Source organism: Mesocricetus auratus, unplaced genomic scaffold, assembly GCF_017639785.1.
Source record: "Mesocricetus auratus isolate SY011 unplaced genomic scaffold, BCM_Maur_2.0 Super-Scaffold_100014, whole genome shotgun sequence".
Taxonomy (NCBI): domain Eukaryota; kingdom Metazoa; phylum Chordata; class Mammalia; order Rodentia; family Cricetidae; genus Mesocricetus; species Mesocricetus auratus.
The window spans coordinates 72,851,897-72,867,528 of record NW_024429197.1 but is presented as its reverse complement, the minus strand read 5'-3'; the positions used below and the strand labels follow the sequence as shown (position 1 = coordinate 72,867,528).

The following is a 15,632-nucleotide window of genomic DNA, read 5'->3' as shown; positions in this document are numbered from 1 at the left end:
AGATTGAAGAGCTGGGGTTCCCTCAGCTTCCCGAGTCAGAAGTGATGCCTGCTGCTGAATGGTGCAGGGGAGCATCTGAGGGAGATACCAAAGCTTGGGAAGCAGAGTGAAAACATTTAGAGTCAATAAGTCTGATACTTGGTATTAATGAGTACTTGGGAGACATTTCCAAAGCTGAAAGGCCTATTGAAAGGACAGAGTGATATTAATTATTGGTCAGAAAGCAGAGTTTGCCTGTAGGGTAAGAGGTGCCCAAATTTACATATGTGCCTGCATATCATCTGGCAGTGTGGTGTGGGTGCCAACACTTTCAGTTGGGAGGGAGGCAAATGGGTAGGGAGTGATGCCAGGAGTGTCTGAACCTTGACCATGTGGAATAGAAACTTGGTTTTGTGGGGAAGAACAAAGAGTCACCCTAAGTCTTGTCAGCATCCTGTTCAGAAGGAAAAGTTCTTGCTGGACCACCCATCGAGTGTGAGTATGTTAAAATGCCTGTGCCCTGAACTGAATCAGGCAAAGTGGGGAAATGTGGTCAGTGCTTCCCTGAAGGGTAAGGCAGGGCCATAAATGGGAGAAAAATGAACCCTGAGCTCAGAGAAGGAAACCATATACAACCTGTCAGGAAGTGGAGTCCCCCGTAGGTCTCAAGTGGCTCTGAGAAGGGAGTGATGAATGAAGTGAGGGCCTAGCAGCTCTCAGCACAGCATGCTTGCTGCTCAGTGTAGCTCGACCTGGTCCCTACAAGGTTCCCTTCCCTGTCACAAACCTCACATCTTCTGAGCCTCTCCAGGTGCATCTTTCTTTGCACCCATGGAATGCTCCTGGTGTTTCTATCAGCAGGAGTAGGGGTTGTGTGGGTAGGGAAGGGAAGAGCCTCCCTTTGGAAGAGCAGCTCAGCCAGATCATTGGTGCCTTCACCATCGAGTTCTGTGAGCAATGCCTTTCTTTACATTTCCCACCTGTGTCTGATTGGGAAAATGAGGAAGGGAATGAAACTGTTCCCTATGTTTTATTCTGCCAAACTGGTACGCCCTTTCATTTTGTTAAGGTAGCAAAGGGGGCTCCTTCTCTGGTCTGCAACATTCTATTTGTTGGTTCAACACATTTCTGGGCACTCAAGTAGGCAAGTCTCTGTTTTAAAGAACTCTGATTTTAAGGCATCACTGACATATTTCAAACATTCCTTTTGGAAAAAATACACACACACACACATTTTTCATATGAGTTATTTATTTCTTTTGTGGAATTTTATTTTGAAGTGTGTTTAATTTTTTAGAAGAAATATAAGGCAAGGAGAAAAGTCACTTTTAAAAATCTGAACAGCCCCACCCATGGTTTTAGAATAGCAGGTTTGATTAACAATAGTTAATATAGTTCTATCTCAGAAGTAGCTAACTTTTTGTAAGATTCAGTTGTTTGCATAATCTCAGCTGGTCACTGAAAACCCTTTGTGCTCAGTGAGTAAAGCATGATAGCCTCAGTTTCATTCACAGGACATATGTGTAAAGAAGGTAGCAACAAGACTAGGCATGGTGGCGGGCACTCGAAAAGCTAGCCCTGGAGAAGCAGAGACAGGTAGGTCTTTGGGTCTTGCTGGCTAGTAAGCTTAGCCTACCAGGTAAGTTCCAGACTAAAGAGAGACCTAGATTCAAAAAAAAGAAAGAAGGGAAACCAAAGGAAGCAAAGGTCTGCTGGTACCAAAGGAATGATGATACTTAAGATTGTCCTTTACCTCCATGGGTGAATGCACACCTATGAACACATACCCACACCCATGAGTGCACACCACACACACACACACACACAATTTGTTAACTAGGCTTTGTCTTATTTTCTTATTTTAAATACATTTATTTGTATTTTCAACTGTAAAGTGAATGCACGTGTACAATTAAAAATAAATTACCTTTTTTCCTTCTGAGGATGAAAGAACCATAAGCTTTTCCGAACATTTTTTTAAAGAAATGTTTGGGGCAGAGGTTTTACTCCCTTTCAAAATATGGAAACCTATCACATCATTTAATGGGACTCATTGTTAGGGGAAAGGAGCCTCCTAAGTGTGTGCCTCTGTGGAAGTGGTCTGGATTCCCCACGGGTTGTGGGGAGTGCCCCAGGATGGGGAGGAAGGGTGTATATCATTTGCAGGCAGGAATGAATTCTAACAAGACACAGCTGGGTGGCTTGCCCTTGACTTTGGATGGAGCTGAGCAAATTGAACTTGTTGGTCTCTGGTCCTGGAAACTCAAGGGCATTGTGATCTCAAGCTCAGCACTGTGAGAAATAAGTAGACTGTGTTTGGACCCTGGATCAGTAGCAGCCTACATTAATTTCCCTCGCTCAGTGGCAATAATCAGTAAACATTCTGGGAAGGTCATGCTAGAAGAATTCTTTGGACATTGTGGGTCACATGGTCTCTGTCAAATGACTCAGCTCTGCTACTGTGGGTTGCTGATACAAAACAGAATGGATGTGACTGCTCGTAAATGCTGTTTAGAAATAGTTGACTCTTTGGATGGATGGCTGACAGGTGGCTTAAGACATTCACAGGAACAGGGTTACTATGTTAACAAGTGTAAACACATTTCTAGACTGATAGCAAGTTACCCTCCAGGAAGATTATACTGAGTCTTATTGTCCTTGCATATAAGTTACCTGTTTCATTCCATGGTCCTCAATATTCTGTGCTTCTATTAAAAAACAACAACACAAGGGTGCAGAGTTGAAGCATAATTTTCTATAATGAAAATATGATAACAATATTATTTGTTTCTCAGCAAAGTCTTAAAAGTAAGAAATTGACAAAATTGTCATTAGTACCTATAAACCTATAACTTTTGAATTCAAATTATATTAATATCATTGAGTAGACATTATCTGAAACTATATGTCTTGCTGTTTGTGAGTGAGGTGTGGGTATGGGTGTGTGTGAGTGAAGCATGGGTGTGTATACAAAGTGAGGTGTGTGTGTATGTGTGTGTGTGTGTGTGTGTGTGTGTGTCCAATAATAGAGAGAGGGATGCTCACAAAATTATGTTGACAATAACCTCTGACTTCAGGATCCAAAGCTACAGAGAAACCCTGTTTCGAAAAGCCCACCCCCAAATGATAACCTCTGATGTCTTCCAAATTCAATGGGCAGGTAGTTGGTTAAGGCACCTCAAGGGACTATGGCTCAGGACTTTAATTAATAACTGTCTCCACCTAAAGTGAATTTTCTGAATGTTTTGTGAGTTAATCTGTGAAAATGCTGTCTTGGATTCAGTTGTCCATTTCATCTATTCCATATCTGACCCATAAGAAAATGTTTTTTTTTCACTGAACCTTTCAGGATACATGATGATGAGAGGAATATTGGCTTAACATTTATGATTTTCTTGTATTTCTAGTTTCAGTTATGACTAACTGTAGTTGTGTAATATCATCTAATAGTGTGTGCCCCTTGGACGCACACAAACCTGACTTGGATCCTGTATTTGTTCTAGGTATTGGTCATCTGTGGTCTTAGATATGTTCTCTCTGCTGGTATTCTATAATATAAAGAAAATAAAGTAATATCTTCCACACATTTTGTTTACAAAGTGAGAATCATCACATATTTTCTATCTAATTAAATGAGGCATATCATTTGTCTAACCCCAGGACATTGACAACTATCCTGCTATCTCAGTTGCAAGCAGTAGGTTAGCAGGGAGATCAGAAGACCTGGTTTGCAATGAGCTATCTCAAGAGGCCAAGTATTGAGCCTCTCAAACAAAATTCCATAGGAAGCAACCTACGTAGAGTCACTGGAATCCATTTCATAAAAAAAACATAGTTTGATTCAACAAACAAGATTCAGTACTTGTGATGATGGGACCTGTTGTTTTATTCTTGAAGTGAAAACATCAATTAGAACTTAATTGTAGTTCCAGGGAGTCATTAAAAATAAAGATCCAGACAACTGATGTAAAATAGTTTCAGTATTTTAGTAGTTCAATATTTAAAATATAATATGGCAAAATGTACAACAGGGAAAATAATAGATATGCCAAAGAGGAAAGAGAAAAATATCCTTAGCCTGGTTAGCTGTGATTGGGAAGAGCTTCTTTTTTGGGTATTTTAGACTTGAAGTTTTCAAGAATAAATGTATAGGACTTGCTTGAGTGTAGAGGCACGTGACAGACAGCATATACAATGAAACAATATTTTTTTGCCTCACAGGGGATGTAAGGTGGAAGTTGGAGAATAGAAACAGGTGAGGCCAGTTGTAAACTATGATCAAAACATCTTTTGAAAGCTAGTGAAGGCTTCTGGGTGAAAGCGATATGATTAGGTTCCTACTTCCAGTACTTCATCAGAGCAGTGGTATCAGCTGAACTGTGGAACTGGCAATGAGAAAGAGAAAGGAATCTATGAAAACTACATTAATAGGAAAATCTGGTGAGGTTGGACAAGGGCAGAATACAATATTTAGCAACAATCATGTGTCCGAGACTGATCTGAGGATGACTGGATGGTTGGTGGAGTTATTCCTTGATGTAGGAATTGAGGAGAAGGTGGGAAATGTACATTAGATGTTTAGAAAGAATAGAGACTCTAGCCAAGGAGTTCTGAAGTGGGAGTCAGGCTCTCTAGCTTCTCATAACCCTTGCTGACTCCAACTTATTCTTCCTCTTCATGTTTAACACTCCCACTTCTGTCACAGGCATGATGTCCCCAAGGGAACTGGACACACATGTATCATGGTGTCAGAACTGTATAGTCTGATTCAAATGACCAATGCCAAACCCAAGAATCTGTGCTTCCAAAAGTTTCTAGGAGGGCCAACAAGTTTGAAGACCCATGGACCACAACATCCCTGTGGATTTTTTATCTGAAATATCTCTGAATGCACTCTCCCATAACTCTGTCCTTCATCCTGATTCTGCAAATGTGACCTGTCACACAGTGTGTCCTCCATAGTCACTGCCAGTATCCATAATGTATCTCCATTGTCCTTTGCTTCCCTCTTCACTCACCACACAGACTGGGCTGGCAGAAGAAGCCAAGATAACTGCCCTTTATAAAGTGGACTCTGGAGGATACTCTCTGCTGTGCCTCTTATATGCCCAAGACCATGGGGTTGACCTTTCTCAAGACGATCTAAATAAATTTGTAACAGATTTTGGGGATGGTGGGCTGCTTTTTATTTCAATGTGGTAATCTATTCATGAATAAAATGTGCCATTCTTAAACTCAAAATTTTAGTAGACAGAAGCAATCTAAGAACTGAGGTTTTTTTTTTCCTTTTTCCTTCACAGTTCTGCTGGGAGGACACGTTACCTACTCTGTCTCTTGGTGTTTCCACAGATCCCACTTCCGGATTCAAATGAGATCAACAGACCCTGCTTGTAGATACATGCAGAGAAATCATCCAATATGTCTGCAAAACACATCAGTGCTTGGCCGTCAACACTGAGGCTTTAGGTGTGACTTCTTACGACTTGCAAGTAGCATTAATTGTACTGAGACCTCCAGGCTGGACCAAGAAGGGGATCCTATTACACCACACATGAGGACTTTTGGCTGGAGTGAGACCATGCTGGCCTTTCCCTTGCCGCAGGGCTATGATCAATTTTTGGCAGCCAGACATAGAAGGGATGTGGAAATCTGGTAGGGCCTGCAAAGGCCTGGAATAGAAGACTTATGTGCAGAGATGAAAGGCAGCAGGCTTATTCAGCCTGGAGGGATTGTGGGATGGCTGAATTACAACTTCCCACTGGTTCTTATATCTCTGATGAGGATGAGGTAAAGCTGCTTCTGGAGCCTGAGACATTCTATAACAGACACATCTTGTTTATCTTTCACTCTCCCCACTGTGTCTGGGGTGAATCTGTGAATGAGAGGTCTTTGGGGAGTTGATTCCGCAACTGTATTCCCACATCTTCTTACTATAGAAAGAGACATTGAGATAATTCAAACCTGGGTTTGAATTTCAGATGAAATGATTAGAATCCTTGGATAAGGCACTTGAACTTGTACATTATAATTTATTATCAATTAAGGGAAGTTTGAACACTTACCACGTAAGACACTGTTGAGGAAAAAGAGATGGCGTTACCTTGCACTTCTAGAGGACTTCCTGGTACACTTTTAAACATTTGTAGGATGAAGAAATAAATGAAACTTTGGAGTATATTTGAATGAACTATTGAAAACAGCTAAGTGGGGTTATTTGAACCCTTTCTTTTCCTAACAATGCTGGCTTAAAGTCAAGCAGACAAGAAAAGATCTAGGGTTGAAGGGACAAGGTAAATAGGTGATTCATCTCTGCTCTTGGAAGAATATAGCCCTAAAGGTTTGGTAAATTAGTGCTGTGGTAATACTCTCTCTCTCTCTCTCTCTCTCTCTCTCTCTCTCTCTCTCTCTCTCTCTCTCTCTCTCTCTCTCTCTCTCTCTCTCTCTCTCTTTCCCTCTCTGTATGTGTAAGTCTGCACATGTGTGATGCCCTACAGCTACTATCCTGTTGGTAAATTTTAATGTCTCTGGCAATGGCTAATATTTGATTCATCTCTGTGTTTCTCATTCTCTCTTTAACAGTAGACTGATACAGGGAATCAACAATGATTAATGCCTCCTGTAATCTGGGACGAGAAAGGAAAAAGACAGACAAGGAAGCAAAGATCAAAGAATTTTCCCCTTCTCCTACTTAAATTCTTTCTACTTCTGCTATTCTCCTTTCCCCAGAAGCAACCAGCAGCAACAATTTGAGGACCCCACATTCTATATTTATTATTAGTTGTAGCCATAGTATCACATATAGTTTCAGGGATTTGCTTAAAAAATACTTTTATACACTAATTTCTTACTGTGTGCTGTATAAAAAATTTTATTTCCAATTGGTTTCTCTGTTGTTGAGAGGATCTTAAGTTTAATTAGAGAGCTGTTGGTTACTGCCAAGTTATGAGTGCCACTACTACACCCTTAGGGTTATCGTGGCATGCTGTTCATTGATGTGGTTCACAGGCATCATAGCTGGATAGGACTGTGGGCTGCATCCTTCCTTTGGAATTTTCTATGCTGCCTTCTAGCACTATGAAAACTACTCCCGCGGGAGGAAGCATTCATGTTAGTTCCAGATCAAGGGTCTCAGAAATTCTGAGGGTGGGAGAAATAGTCTTTCCTAGAGGAATGACAGTGCAATGGGTTATCCAATACCAAATACTGCTGGAAACATACATGCAAGTAACATTATACCTACTGAGCAGGTTATAGCAAGAATATATTTGTATATTCATATGCATAAAAATATCTATGTAGCAGCAACTAATGAAAAAAGAGACCATGAATTTGAAACAGAACAAGGAGGTGTGTATGGGAGGCTTTGGAGGGAGGAAAGGGAAGGGAAGATGATTTAATCTTATTTTAATCTCAAAAATAAAAGAAATATATCTAACAAATGATATATTTCTCTTTAAAGCTCAATGTTGTGTTTTTTTTTTAGATTTACCTGTAGCTAATTTATCTTCCAATATCTTTTACTGTAATAAATTGGATGAATACCTGATAATTTATTTTCCCATTCCCTGATGAAGACATAAAATTGGTTTCTTTTTTTTTTTTTTTTCTCCATTGCAGAGTGAGCATTCGGTTTCCTTGGCACACACAGGACTTTTCTAGAGTACAGTTGCAAGTCATGGGTATGCACATTTTAAATTTCACCACCTTCAGACAAATCGCTCTCCCCTGTGATTGAATTGATCCACAGCCCCACCTGCAGGGTCTGGGGGTCCAGCTTTCTCAGGGTTTTACTAGCATCTGGCATGGACAGATTCGTTAATGCTGGTCAAATGGTTTTGTGTGGAATGTTGGTCCATTGTTGCCTCGATTTGCACTTTCGTCATTCTGGTGATGATAATGGTCCTTTCCTTTGCTCCTTGGCGCTTCTTCATTGTATAACTGCTCCCTTCTTCAACACTTACCTTATGTTGTTGCCTTCCCTACTCATTAATGGGACTAATCTCTGCTGGTTTTCCATATTGTAAATGTCCTTCCTAAGCCTGTCCTTTTTCTCCCTTCAGAAGTTTTATGCTGCACTTTGTAATGGAGAGCTTTTTTCGCCCCCCTCAATATATGTTTCTTTTAACATTTTTTTTATTTTAAATAGCTTGTTTTACATGTCAATCCCAGTTCCCTCTCCCTCCCCTTCTCCCACACCCCCCCACCATTCCCCCCCCATCCTCCCACCCTATTGCCAATTCCTTCCACACAGGGGATATCTAGAGTCTATCATTTCACTCAGGGTAGGTTCCAGGCACTCCCTTAAGAGTCCAGGCAGAGAGAGCAACCCTCTTTGTGTTATGGACACATGATGTCTGTTAGTATTCAAGGGATAAACACTGATCCACTGCTCAGGCCCCCATAGATAGCCCAGGCCTCCTCACTGACTCTCATATTCAGGGGGTCTGGATCGGTCCCATGCTGGCCTCCCAGCTGTCGGTCTGGGGTCCAAGAGCTCTCCCCTGTTCAGATCAGCTGTCTCTGCTGGTTTTGCCAGTCCATTCTTTGCCAATTTGCACATCGCTCCTCTCTCTCTGTCACTGGGTTCCTTGTGTTCTGTTCAGTATTTAACTGTGGGTGTTTGCCTCTGCTTCCATCAGTCACTGGATGAAGGCTCCAGGATGGTTATAGACATCAAGTTCACTATCAGCAATAGGTATTCGAGGTGGTCTCTACACTATTGCTTAGCTTGCCAATTGGTGTCATCCGTTTAGATCACTAGAGGTCACAATGGTGCCTGATCTGTCTTCTAACCTATGATTCCCTCTTCCCCCTATCCTACCCCTCCCAGTCGACCTTCCTGTTCCTCCAAGTCCTACTCTCTCTTCCACTTCTCCCCCTCTCTATTTCCCAGGTCCCCCTCCCCCCAACCCTCGCCGTGTTCTCCATCTGTTCAGAGGATCTTGCCTCATTTCTCTTCTCTTGGGTACCATGTATATCTTTTAGGTTCTTTCTTGTTTCCCAGACTCTCTGTCAGAGGAAGTGCAGACTGGCACTCTCCTGATCCATGTTTAAAATCCATATATGAATGAGTACATACCATGTTTGTCTTTTTGTGACTGGGTTACCTCACTCAGGATGGTTTCTTCCAGTGCTATCCATTTACCTGCGAATTTCAAGATTCCATTGTTTTTTCTGCTGAATAATACTCCATTGTGTAAATGTACCACATTTTCTCTATCCACTCTTCAGATGTTTTTATTTAAATTAGAAACATGCTTGCTTCACATTGTCAGTCCCAGCTCCCTCTCCCACCCCTTCTCCTTTATCCCTCCACCAGCCCCCTGGCCCCCCACCCAATCCTCACATCATTCCCCAGCGAGGGTAAGGCCCTCCTTGGAGGGGATCTCTAAATTCAGTCATTTCATCCAGGGCAAGACATAGGCCCTTCCCATGGGTATAATGGAGAGCTTTTTATACTGGTGCTGTTTTATCAATGATTCCTGTAAATAACTGATTTCTGAGAGAAAAGATGGCACTTTCTTCCTCATAAATACAGCCCCCCCTTTTGAAAACTAGCTCTCTGAGACTTTAATACACTGTTTTAAACTTGTACATAAAAGGCACAAAGTGACATGCCCAACTTCCTTGACTCCCATGGGAAGCCTTACTCTCTCTGAGGAGTGGATGGGGGTGGGGGTGGGGCAAGGTGGGGAGAGCAAGAGGAGGGGAGGGAGTGGGAACTGGGATTGGTATGCAAAATGAGAAAAGATTGTTTTAAAATAGAAAGATTCTGAGAAAAGAAGCATAAGAAAGACACAAAACTGTGCATAGCAGTGGAGTACTGGGCGATAGTGTAGGTGCACAGTCCACAGTCAGGTTAAATACGTCTAGCAGCTCTGCCCTCTTCTCTTATTTATAACAAAATCGTTCAAAATCTTTTCTTCTAGGCTTTAGAGAGATACCGTTTGTAAAAATTTGAAAAGGAGAGCATTATTACTCTTTGTAACTTAAACTTAGTGTCTTTCCCTTTCTCTCTTTACTCTGGTAACTATTCTCTTCTCAACTCCTGTAACATGAAATATTTTACACATGCATGAGATCGCGTGGCCCTTCTCCTTGTGTGTCTGGCTTATGTCAGTTAACACAGTGATCTCCAATGCCGCCCAGGTTGTCAGCAATGGTAGCATTCCATTCTTGTCTGTAGCTGGATAGTAGCCCATTACGTGTGTATGTACCACGTTTTCTGTATAGAATCATCACTTGATGGATATTAATTTGTTCTTTTTGTTGGCTGGTGTGATTTTATTGCAATTGGGGGAGTAGCTCTGCAATACACTGGTTGCCTTTGTTTTGCACGCACATATTTGAGTGGGATTGAAGTGGCATGCAGGGTCCTTCCTGCAGGTAGAGCAGGAGAAGGGCCATTCCAGCCGGCCTCTTCCCGGGGCTGAGCAGGATGGTGAGTATCAACGACTCAGACCCTCCTCCCATTAGTTACCAGGGAGAAAAAACCACACTGAGTCGGGAGTCTGTCAAAGCAGGATCTCGATTTATTCCAACACGCAGGAACTTATATAGGACTGAGGTAGGGGATGGGAATCTTTGGATAGGGTAAGGAGTTAAGGGCCAATAGTATTCTGCCAAGCAGGCAGGTAGCTAGGCAGGAGGCAATCTTGCATCAGATCTGGCTGAGTCACCCCCACATGGAGATTACAGGTTAGAGACAGGTCACTAAACTCTAGCCAGGCTCAGGAGCTTACACTGGGCCTCACAACCCAGCCCAAAACTCATGTCAGGAGCTTACACTGGGCCTCACATCCAAGCCTTTCTTAGGCCCAACAGTAGTAGTTTTGACATTTTGAGAAACCTCTGCGTTGGTTTCTGTAAGAGCCCTATGGTTTCCCATGAACTGCATGCAACTGTTCCCTTGTTTCTTTGTGAGCGCTTCTTTGGCATTTTATTCTAATATTTCATGTGCACGCACATGCGAATGCAGGTGCACATGTGGACAAACATCTGGAGGTAGAGAACAGCCCTTGGAACTTGGTTCACTCCTGCCACCTGTGGGACTAGGGAACAGAGATCAGGGCTTCAGGCCTGAGCACAAGTGTCTCTGTCATAAGAATCACTTTGACTGCACCATCTTTCAGGCTTTAGACAGTGTCACTATTATGAAATGATCTGTCATTATTTCTACATTTCTCTAATGAACCTCCCCTTTGCTATTATGACTTAGACATCATTACCGCTGTGTCTACACTGGGATATATATATCCAAAGAGAAACCCTGTCTCAGAGAAAAATAAATAAAAGTAAAATAAATAAAGTAATAATAGATAAATAAATAAGCCGTGCAAAGATGGAAAAAATACAGAGAGTCTGGATACTGTCCAGTATTGTGTTTTTCAGTTTTTTGCTTGCTCAGGAAGGAACTGCTACTAAAGTACACTTGCTTATAAATGCTGCTAAATTAATACAACTTATATCTTTTGAAAATGCCTTGACCTCAAAATTTAAGTATAAGGATATGTTACTTGGAAAAGGAGAATTTGCTTATGTTTCTACAGAAAATGAAAAGCTGAGAATTCCTTCCAGGCTTCTGTGGTTTCACGAACCAAGACCCCCGGAAGCAGTGGACCAGGTGTTCCAACGACTGAGACAGCTAAGATGATACAGCTTTACAGACCCCGAAAATACGGACTTATACAGGTTTCTGAGTTTTGTCATTGTCCCCATGGTATAAACAGCGCCCCCTTCCAGCAGGAAGCAGTTTGGAATGAGCGACGTCCCAATTCCCATCTTGGTTATAAATCTTTGTTTTCATTTAAATGGGATTGTTTATAATTGTTTAATGATCACAGCCAATCTCTTTTTAATGGTAAAAAGGGGAATTATGGTATGGGTATTGTTTTTCATTTATTGATACAAATTCAAGGTCAATTTTGTGATAAGTATATTTCTCCTCTTGACTAAGTATTATACTGTTCTTTTAAAATGTAATGCATAATTAAATACAGACAATAGATAGTTACTTATAATAGTTAGAATTATTATAGTTAGGTAAGTTAGGTTTTCTAGATATACAAAAATATATTTGAGATGGACAGTCTTCAAACCTCTCAAAGACCTTCAGAACATGGCATTTAAAATGGTTTAGGGTTTTTCTTGACAATGAGAAATGTCTGCTCTTGGCAGCACCAATTACATCTGAGAGGAAGATGGGCATCGAAGAAACTTGTTATGGAGTTTGCTTTCAACATGGCAAGATTAGCCATTTGGGCAAGAACTGCTCTTGCCTGTACTTCTTGACTGTTGTTGTATAAACTGGACAAGCAGGACCCACAGGAAAGTGACTACTGAACTCAGTCTTACAGGGTTCCCGCTTCATGAAGAGTCTACGAGACTTTCTGCAGGACAAAGAAAAATGACTTACAGACTGCCAATGCAGATGGACAGTTTGAAATTTCCTGCTTTGCTGAGAAATCTTCTGGACACATTGTGGCCTATGGGCTGAAGATGGATGCCCCAACGTTACAGAGGAACTTCGGGTGACTGTCCAGGCAGTAAGATATCTCTGTTAATCCTAGTGTTTATATATTATCCTTCTGTGGTCTTTGATGGAGTTGAAGACAGATAGTTATAATTATAGTTTTCCTTAGTTATGATGAAAGATACATATAGAACTTTTGACTCACAAGGATGGGATGGATGATATTTTCTTTAAATCTTGCTAAAATATTGTAACTATGTTCTTACTTGATAACTGTTCTGTCATATACAATTTGACTATGTTAAAATTAAGACCTTTCTTTTGTTTAAACAGAAAAGAGGAGATGTTGAGGAAGTCCTGTTATTTGCCTGTGCATTTGTCAATAAAGTACTGTCTGGCCAATAGAAAACCTAGATAGGAGGGACTAGGAGTCGAGGAGGATTCTGGGAAGGGGAAACACAAGAGAGTCAACATGTAACACCATTGGGGGTAGGAAGCCTGGAACTATTCTCCGGTAAGAGACATACTTAGATTAACAATTATGGGGTAATTACTTAAAGCAGAGCTAGCCAGTAAGAGACAAACAAGGCCAACAGCTTCATAATGAATATAGCCTCCTGTGTGTTTATTTGGGACTGATGCGGATGTGGAACCAGGCGGGCAGAACCGCTCCTTCTCAAGGAAAAAGCTTCTCTTAACAAAATGGTTATAAATATATATATATATACATATATATATATATATATATCATGTTCAAGGACACTTCTAAGGCTATCATCCCTTTTGGGGGTTTTACTTATAGATTTTATTGGATTCCCTAGATTGAAAATTTTATGACCTCTAAATATGAAATAATAAGTTTTTCCATTTTATGTTTTAATTTATTCTTTTGTTTTGGTTTTTCAAGACAGGGTATTTTTGTGTAGCTTTGTAGACCAGGCTGGCGTTGACATATAGAGATTTGCCTGCATCTGCCTCCTGAGTGCTGGGACTAAAGGCGTGTGCCACTACTGCCCAGCTATTTATTCTTATCACCATATTACACATAGGCAGATAGTTTGAGACTATCCCATTATTTTTCTTGGTTTTAATTAAATGCTTTTAAACCTTCATAATAATTAAACTACAGGTTTATATCAGTTGTGTATTATTTTCCTAGATATGCACAGGGCCCTATGTTTGGGCACAAACATCCTTCACAAATATAAATACACATCTTCATCTTCACTATTAAGTAAGCTTGCTCCCTGTCCCCATATGTATGTGTGGTGAGGTATAGACAAGAGGTTCTCCAACTTATCTATCACTGAAGCACATCTTTTTGGTTGGCTGGCAAACTAATGAGATCCACAGACTTGTGTCCTATCAGTTTCAGGGTTACAGACACATACTGCCATGTCTAGCTTTTATGTGGTTCCTGGGATCTGCACTGGGATCTTCATGATTTTGCAGCAAGCTCTATACTCATTGAGCCTTCTCAAACTCATTGACTATATTTTTGATTTCTAATTATGGAACAAAATTTCCTATTATTGTTAACTTGGTGTGAGTTTTAGCATGCGTACAACTGAATTTTGCTGCCTGAATTTATTCATCTGTTGAGAAATTCATTTGTTTTTATTTTCTCACATGTTAAACTTTGATGCCTTATAATTTTCTTCTCCTGGTGAATCATACATTATTTCCTATGATAGATCCTAGCCAACCATGATGTTTTTTAGTTTTATTGGAGGACTAAATGAATGCTATTTGCTCTTTAAGCAAGATGTTTATAGGTAGGGCTTAGAGATGCTCACTGGTGAAGAGGTTGTTCTGCTTTGGAGAGAACATGAGTTTGTTTCCTTGTACTCATGACAGGTGCCTCACAATTATAACTCTTGTTTTAGAGTTGTGTTGCCTTCCTCTGGCCTTGGTGGACACCTACACTCATGTGTATATCTGTATGCTTGTTTGTTCTATCTGTGCCCTTAGATGAGCAGCTATAATTCTTAAGTGGAAACAGAATCTAAGTATCAATTTGAGGTGATTTCAATTCATGCCCCTCTGACTTTAAACCAAATATATTTAACCGCTTGGTTAGCCTTTGTCCTTCATCAAGGTCTGGAGATCTTAGTACCGGGCCTCTAGCCTGCCTCCTGGTTAGTGTGCTTCATGCGTTTCAGCTCTCTTTGCCTAATGACCCAACATTTTGCTTTGTTTGTCTTCTTTTATGTCTCATTTTCCTTTCTTTTTACATGTAATCTTAATGGTCATATCTCCATTGCTGACAATTCCTTTTCTGAATTCTCCAAATTTAGGAATTCCTATTAGTAGTTACTGAACATCCTTTACTTTTATCTTGAAAAAAAAAGACATAAACAGAACTTTTAAAAGATAAGGAAAACATATTTTCCAGCATTTGAACTATCGTCCTCCCTTGCTAGGAAGCTTGATTCTTTGATACTCATGAGATCTTGGTTAGTGGCATTTGCAGTGAGAGAACAAGAGGCTATGACCTGCCTTGGATGCATCTTTACCCTTGTCTTTTCTAACAGGCAATGTGCCTAATGTTGTCAGTGAGTTGCAGCTTCCTTGGCTGGCTAGCTATAAGACAGAACACAAAAGATGAGCTGCTTGCTGACTGGTGAATGTTTTTCTGTTTCTGTAACTTATGTTCTGTCAATTCTCTGTTTTCCTTTGTGATATTTAATTGAAATCACAGCCTAATGAGGTCTGGTCTATTTCTCCCTTTTGTTGAAGGCTTGATGTTCCTGCCAGAATGTCCAAAATGGGAAGAGAGCAACTTGTGAAGAAACACAAAACTTGACAACAATCAAAGGTCACCAGAAATCTGTTTATGTGATGGGTTCTTTGCTTAGCTTTTAACAGATTAATTTGCCACTAAGCTGATGTTTTATTCATCAATAATCATTTTATATGAAACTCTTGGAACATTTCTGGGAAAACAAATGCAGCCAATGAGTTTAGATTTTTGTTGGTTAAAGTTCAGATCTGTGATCTCACCTGAATTTTCTCATGGGAGTGTGCTCAGAAAAATTTAAATCATGCTTTTCCATTTCATTTGATATCCCTTTCTCTCCTCTCTTTCCAGCTCAATTTAGATGCTATGCCCTTATGAATCATCCTCTAATTTCCAAATTGCAGTCTTTTTCCATCACCTGGAAATTGGTGGCAATTCTAT

At 40.6% G+C, this 15,632-nt stretch overlaps 1 long non-coding RNA gene across 1 annotated transcript in view; it reads left to right on the top strand.

Moving 5' to 3' along the window:
• The window catches only part of LOC121144133, a 106,270-nt gene extending 90,945 nt beyond the window's left edge, over positions 1-15,325 (top strand). The window contains exons 3-5 of the long non-coding RNA XR_005881437.1: positions 5,329-5,445; positions 7,597-7,658; positions 15,191-15,325. This is a non-coding gene — a long non-coding RNA (uncharacterized LOC121144133). The remainder of the gene's footprint in view (positions 1-5,328; positions 5,446-7,596; positions 7,659-15,190) is intronic.
• Positions 15,326-15,632: the final 307 nt, after the last annotated feature.